We start from the raw sequence: 7196 nt of genomic DNA, 5'->3' as shown, positions 1-7196 counted from the left end.
AGCTTGGTGAGCTTTCCGGCGGTAAATTGAAATTACTGTTATTATGAAAGTGTTAGCTATCAAGTTCGAAATTTACTTATAGTATATATTTTAGCAGTGATTCTAAAGCTTTGTATATTTTACAGCCTGCCTTTTTTGCCTGAGTCTTTCCCCCCTTTATACCTGCGAAAACCTTTTCGTCTAAGAAAAAATGTAATTAATGTGGTACTTAGAAAAAAAAACTTTTAAATAAGCGTATCTGTTAAAAAATACATGCGTATAAAGTGTGTCTTATGTTCGGCGCGAGCGTCTTAAACGTGGACACTGCAGCGTCTGTCTAGAAGAGCGCGTGCGCGAGCTTTATGTAACGCGGGCTGATCTGAAGGGATCCGTGGACTAGCGACTGCTAGGAAACTTTGCTCATTCATCTTTTCCCTAAAGACGGGGTGAGGGGTCCGGGCCGCGCTGCGCTACTCCGCGCGTGTTACGTAACTGTGGCAGAGGGCCGGAGGGCGCCGCGACTTCTACTCCTGCCTTGCCCGCGAGCGGTCCTGTGGACGCACCGCAGCCGCACGTATTCGCGCCCTCGCCGAGAGTTGGCGCGCCGCGACCCCCGTTCGACATCAGCCACGCTTCGCGCCTAACGCACTGCGTTCTTTCTTTGTTCTAATTTCCCGCGATTCCGCTACTAACTTGAATAATCTACTTTTACTACACTTCACGACTGAACCGGTAAGACTTTTGTTTACAAAAAATCTTAACACTTTCACTATCCCGCTCCGCAACATGTTATATAACGCTCGATCATTGTTTTGGTTGCTTACGTCTTTCATCTTCCTATGATAAAAACGATCTGCATTGCGAATTATCTATGATGTTTTTTGTTGATTGAGTTTTTCTTTACAAAATGTAATTTTTTACTATATGGACAGGTAATTCAGGTACTCAACATATTTTTCGAGATGTTGGGCTGTTTTAAATCTGTTGTTTTTTAAGTTAGGGAAGTGACGACATTCGGTTTATTACCTACATTTTTATTAGTTATTTCAACGATACCGAATCTTTACAATAAAAAAGAACCAGTAACGTTATTGGTAAATTGTGTTTGCAGAGGAGTACGGTTCTCCCACAGGGATGCCACATTACAAGGTGCTTTGTTATGGTTGGCAAAGTTGCACATCAGGCCATACCAGTCCAATTGCATTTTACATATTTTGTTACACTCTATTTTATCTTATGTAAGTTTGTTTTGTGGCATCTACATTTTAAAGGGAGGATTACCTTTTGTCGGTGATCACTTAATAAAAATTAAAAACCTTGCATTTAAGCAGTTATATGGTACTCTCGCCGGCTACGGCCCGCATATATCCGTGTTCATCGGACAGTTATCGTTAGAGTTGAGTTATGGAAGCAGGGTTACGTAGCTACGGGTGCTACGGAGTTTCGTAGCCCGGCTCCGACTGTATGTAGTCGACGTGAAAAAGTATAGTTCATTGCGAGTTTAAGCTGTACATACGACTTTATTGAAAAAAGCAGTTCAGGGTTAAGTGTAATTTTTGCCGTCCCTTGCCGCGGTCCGTGATTAATGTTCTCCGTGCGTACGCGTCCGCGGAACACGCTTTGGGATATGAAGACAATAACACTCTATACTTATTCAAATGTGTAACGGAAGCAAATCGTGAGGTGTAAAGGATGTAATTTAAATTGATGTAGAATGAAGAATGATAGGGTAGCCGTTTAATTAATTTAACAGAATAAACATTTTCATTTTATAAGTAAATAATGTGTAGAAGGAAGCGTACCTCCATTTTATTATTCATTTACTAGGTACTTATCTATCGTGTCCCCAAATGTCGTTCTGAGTAATAAAAAGCCAACGTCGTTACTTTTTCGAAGACATGTAAACGGTGAATACGAATGTTCATATTCCATATTCGTATTCGTTGCATCACTAATAAATTGTCATCCCTAAGTCCACCCATGTCATTTAGGTATTTCTAATCCAAATCTAAAAGTTCCACGAAATAAATAATTCATAACTTATTTATTAGAAACAGAGATACAATAAACAAAACGCACATAAAAAGATAACAAATACAAACTTTTTAATATATTGACTTTTCGACCAATATAAATAAGGGCGAACTTCAATAGATAAAATCGGTTCGGCTTGTATAAAATTGCTCTCCGGGAACACGATTAGAGTTGTTGGAGTGGATCGGGTGTCCGATACGGCATCGGCAGAGCGCGGAGAACTTCATGCCACTCCAACAATTCATCAATTTGTGCTCTCGTATTTATATAACCTATTTTTGGCGTTCAACGAAACGTACCAAATATATATATGTACTTACAATATTGCAGTTGATTGAATTAGTATATAGGAATTTGAGGTAGTAGTGAGTGGATTCTCTTGCTAATTCACAAATTTATGAATTGTGAGAGTGGCACGTAGTTCATTGCGCACTTTCTGTGATTTTATCTTTCTTAAAACCTTGTTCAAACATGCTTATAAGTAAATACACAACGTATTGATTCGAAACTGATACTTAAATATATATTACATATTTAAGCAGTTTTATAACACTATAATCCATAATTATGAAATAGTCCATAATATATTTTTTAACTCTTTGTTCATAATTTGCACAGTTAACTCATTCATTGCATTACAATACCTACTCACTCAAATTTAATCGTAATCGAAAGTTACATTTGTCTCGTCGCGATTGTTACTACTAAATCTTGCGGAGTTATGAAAATTTCGCCGCCAAATAGTAACGGAATGATATTACATGGTAGTGTATAAGGCTACCGCGAGATAGGTACGTATGTCACAAATATTTTTGGAACGCGTAAGCTTCTAATCAGCTAATGGACGATAGCACACCTCATTTCTTGCGCAAGAATACCCGCGTACTGAATATAGCCAAAATATAGCACAGCCTTCCTTCCTTAGAGATCCAAAAGGTAGTTCATCATTCTGTGGCCTTTTTCAGATAAGAAAATTTAATATTATAATAGCTGAGGTTACGTTATTAGCTATTCTATTTTTTTGACACTTTTTAGTGACACTTTTTTTTTGACGCATTATGATTCCGATTTTATTTGATGCTACAGTCAGCATAATTACAATATATATTCACAATATTTATATACGTACTTAATCAACTTTCGACGAACTCTAATGTCACCTGGGGCATAAGTCCTCGGGACACTGGCCGCATTTCAACGCTGTATGGTTAAGCTGAGCGTTTGGGCAAAATATGACCCTGCTCGTAGTCGCCAGGCACCCCAACAAATTTTCGGGAAATTTCCTTTATTAAGGTTTTGGTATCTGACTACCAAGGCCCAAAAGTCTCGACCGCCACTACTATTGGTAACTATTTTTCAGAAATGCGTAGATTATAAATATATTGTACGTTTTCAAATGTATTCTCGGCGCTGAGGTTAGCAGAGGTTCGTACCGCTACATATTTTCATATCATCACTTTCAATATCAACGGTTGGAACGTTGAAACTGAAATATGAAAACACTACTAATATGAGACTCGAACCAAAATGGCAGCAAGTGTACTCGTGATACAAAATCAATGTCATTGAATTTATTTTCACTGCTACTATAGTGAAAAGTTGTGTGTGCTACACGACATAAAAAAAATATTTTAATCTCGTGCTTTTGATTCTCCTATTGCTCGTATGCTCAAGATTCTAATTTACAGTAATGTTTACAAATTAGGCTCGTCTTATGTTAATATTGTTTATCTCCACATAATTGGCCAAATAATTATTGACGAACATTCTTTCTTGTATAACAGAAATGATATCCCTCGCATCTTCTAAATATCCTCTATTAAAGGATGAGATCGGTTAATTAAGTGATTAGAAGCTTTGTTGCAATAATCTTGTCGCACCAGCTTAAAATCTCTTCTGAACCTTTCGTTAATCACCTCGACGACCCAACGACATATTCGACACTTTGCGTGACTCGTTGGCGTTTCGTGTGATCATTTGGATTTCTCCAATTTCCAAGGAAAGGAGATTGTGTATTTCGTAATTTAATTCTTGCAGTAAAGGAACACAGTCTCAGAAGCTTCTGACTAGAATCATGGCGCCACCTTCTCTGAAATATTGTCTCATAGGGGACAATGGATTGATAAATTGCTATTTTAATAAATATATCAGCGTCTGGTCTGGACTAAAAGGCTATTCCTAAACCTAAATTGCATGCTACGATAATACCTAATAGTACCCACTTTGTAAAAAACGAATACTTAATTCTTTTTGATGGCAGTATGTTTTGAGAATACCTGGCTAACGCTAAATTTATTTATAATTCCCCTGTACCCAACAGGCTCTGTTCGGTCGTTAATGACATGTTCAAACTTTAGCTAGTAACGAATATTTACTGTAGTTAGAGTTCTCAACTCATAGTACGGTTCCGTCCGATAGAAAGCACGAAACTTGGCATGGATACGTTATCTAGGTAAAAAAAAACATAATGGTGTTCCGTTTTACCTTGTTTTGGTGCGCTACCCTAAAAATGGAACTGAAAATAAGTCGTACCTGGATTTTAAAAATACATGCGTGATGATAAGATAAATGTTTTCTGCAGGATGGGACCACACTTCTTAAGTTGGTATGGGCTAGGAGCTCTGCTGTAAGAAGTTTGGCAGCTTCCGTGGACCTATTGCATGGTCCATTAGCTTATACCTTGTCACTTTTTAAGCGCATGTTTATACTCCACATTCACACCCACCCACGTTCAAGCCGTCGGCTCAATTAAAACAGCTTAGAACATAATATCATAGATACCTAATGATTCTGAAGGGTGTGGTTTTACTTTTTTTGTTGTTTGTTGTCCCGGCGACAATAGGGATAAATTATGTCAAACCGTGCACGAAATAAAGCACCAGATAATTATTAGAAAAACATAGATAGCAGCTATTTATAAACACAATTTGTATTTAATAAATTGAATTGAAATATAAAAACTAGGTGAGTTTACCGTGACGTCACTATATTTGTTTTTATATAAATTCCATATTAGCAAATCTTTTTGACAGTTTTAAAAAAGAAGCTGTCTTGACTAGTAGGCATGTAGCCTATAGTACATACAGGTAATTCTAAGCAATACTAACAATAAGTTTTACTATGGAATAAATGGGCTTTTAATTTTATTTTATTATTTATAAGTTTTACTATGGTGTTTTGTGGAACAGTTACAAAATAATAAATTTTACTTGCATAAAACGTAGCTACGGGAGGACCTAAATATCAAAACAAATATTATATTGATTAAATATTGGTTTTACATTATGATTGGTTGTTTTGGTTTTACCTGCGATTTATGAGTACAACACGACACACTTAGTCATAAACGATAACGATGAAATGCTGGCAACCCTAGCCATGTAAACACGTAATGAGAGATCGCCGATACTTTTTAATCGCGAAATATTAGAAAACACGACTTAATTTAGTGAAAGTGTACTAGTAAACATAACCAAGAAACTTACATGCAGTTACAACATCCCAGAAACAAATTTGACGAACACACAGAGCCATAATCACTAAGGTGAGAAGTTAATTTATCGTTGAACGTCACATAAACATATATTTTGAATACGAAACGGGAAAATAACTGTTTATTTTTCAAGAAAGATAACGGTACTATAAATGGACACTCAACACCATTGGATGTAACACTGACAGCTGACATATATTCATTGGTGCCAACCTAACAATTGTCAATTCAGTGTTGCTACACATCATAATCAACTGAGCGATTTTAAAAATAGCTCGAACATACCCAATTAATTAAAACTTGGAACATAAAATGCCACCAAAAAGAATTATTATGAACTGCGCACAGTGCAAAAACATCATAAAAACGAGGCAGTTTTTAAAATGCTCCTCATGTAAAAACACTTATGATATTACCTGTACTAATGTTAATGAAACACAATTTCGAATTATGCCTAAGCAAAATAAAGATAACTGGATGTGTATTCATTGTCACAAATTAAAGGAAAATCTAGAAATGACTAAAAAAAGTATAGCACGTACAATACAGTCCCCGTCCCCAGTCCCTGAAAATGAGAGCGGAAAAGTCATAAAATATGATGTCAAAGTGTCTACAAAAAATTCATTCGACTCTCTGCCTGATGAAGACGGCCTAGATACATTATCATCATCATCAATTTCCGAGGAAGAGTGCAGCAAGATAAATAGAAGCTGTCCAGAGATAGGTGAAGGACTTAGGGACAAAATAGAAGCACTACAAACAAAAGTTGATAATTTACAGGATAAACTTTCCAGCGCAGATAATGAAATTGAGAACCTCCTCGCCGAAAATAAGACATTGAAAAGTACAATAGAAAAGTTAAAATCGAAGGTCACTAATTTGGAACAAATCTGCAAAACTAGCACGAAGAAACGTAATAAAAGCCCTAACAAGTCCACACTTGTTTTCACACCGAACGCGAACGCTACTAAACATAATGACAGTTTCAAAGACCTGATCGGCGATGAACAATCCCGAACAGTCACAGAAATAGTACAGGATTTAGAAAATCAGGGTATCGCTGTGCAAACAGATGTTACTATACGATCAGATGTCGCCGTGCAAATACAAACTGCTGTCGCTGTACGAACAGACGTCGCTACAGAAGAACCGGAAAAGACAGTCACTAAAAATCTGCAGGCTGAAAATTTTACAACAGATGGTGCGCGTAAAAAGTTAGACGTTCGAAGCAGAAATAAGGCCCATAAAATATGTATGATAAGCTCTGACCAGTTCAATAAGATTTTAAATATTGCAAATTATAATTTAGTTGAATCTTACAATATCTGTCACTATCTCTATCCAGGAGTTGGGGTTAGAACTCTTTTTGACAACTTAGAGAGCAAATTGGTAAATTACACTAAAGATGATTATTGTATTATTTTTATAGGCGAAGATGACTTCAAAAAATCACAATGTTATGACAATTTAGTATTATACATAAGGCATATGACATCCACATTATCACATACAAATATTATTGTGTGTTCTCCAACCTATAATGGCTACTATAATAATATGTTTAACTGGAGGGTTGAATTATTTAACCATTTATTGCATGCAGATAATTCTAATTATGAATATGTTTATTTATTGGACAGTAATCGATATTAAACTTTCGTGAGACATATTTTAAATTGTTTATACGACA

At 36.2% G+C, this 7196-nt stretch overlaps 1 protein-coding gene across 2 annotated transcripts in view; it reads left to right on the top strand.

Annotated features, from left to right (window-relative positions):
* The first annotated feature begins 411 nt into the window (after positions 1-411).
* The window catches only part of LOC134679039 (frequenin-2), a 181517-nt gene continuing 174732 nt past the window's right edge, over positions 412-7196 (top strand). The window contains exon 1 of one of the 2 annotated variants that reach the window (XM_063537850.1): positions 412-711. The gene's annotated coding sequence lies outside the window, so the exon portion shown is untranslated. The remainder of the gene's footprint in view (positions 712-7196) is intronic. The other variant, XM_063537849.1, reaches the window with a different exon arrangement.

This window comes from Cydia fagiglandana, chromosome Z (assembly GCF_963556715.1).
Source record: "Cydia fagiglandana chromosome Z, ilCydFagi1.1, whole genome shotgun sequence".
Classification (NCBI taxonomy): domain Eukaryota; kingdom Metazoa; phylum Arthropoda; class Insecta; order Lepidoptera; family Tortricidae; genus Cydia; species Cydia fagiglandana.
Note: the sequence above shows the minus strand (reverse complement) of the source record. Positions and strands in the feature narration are given on the sequence as shown.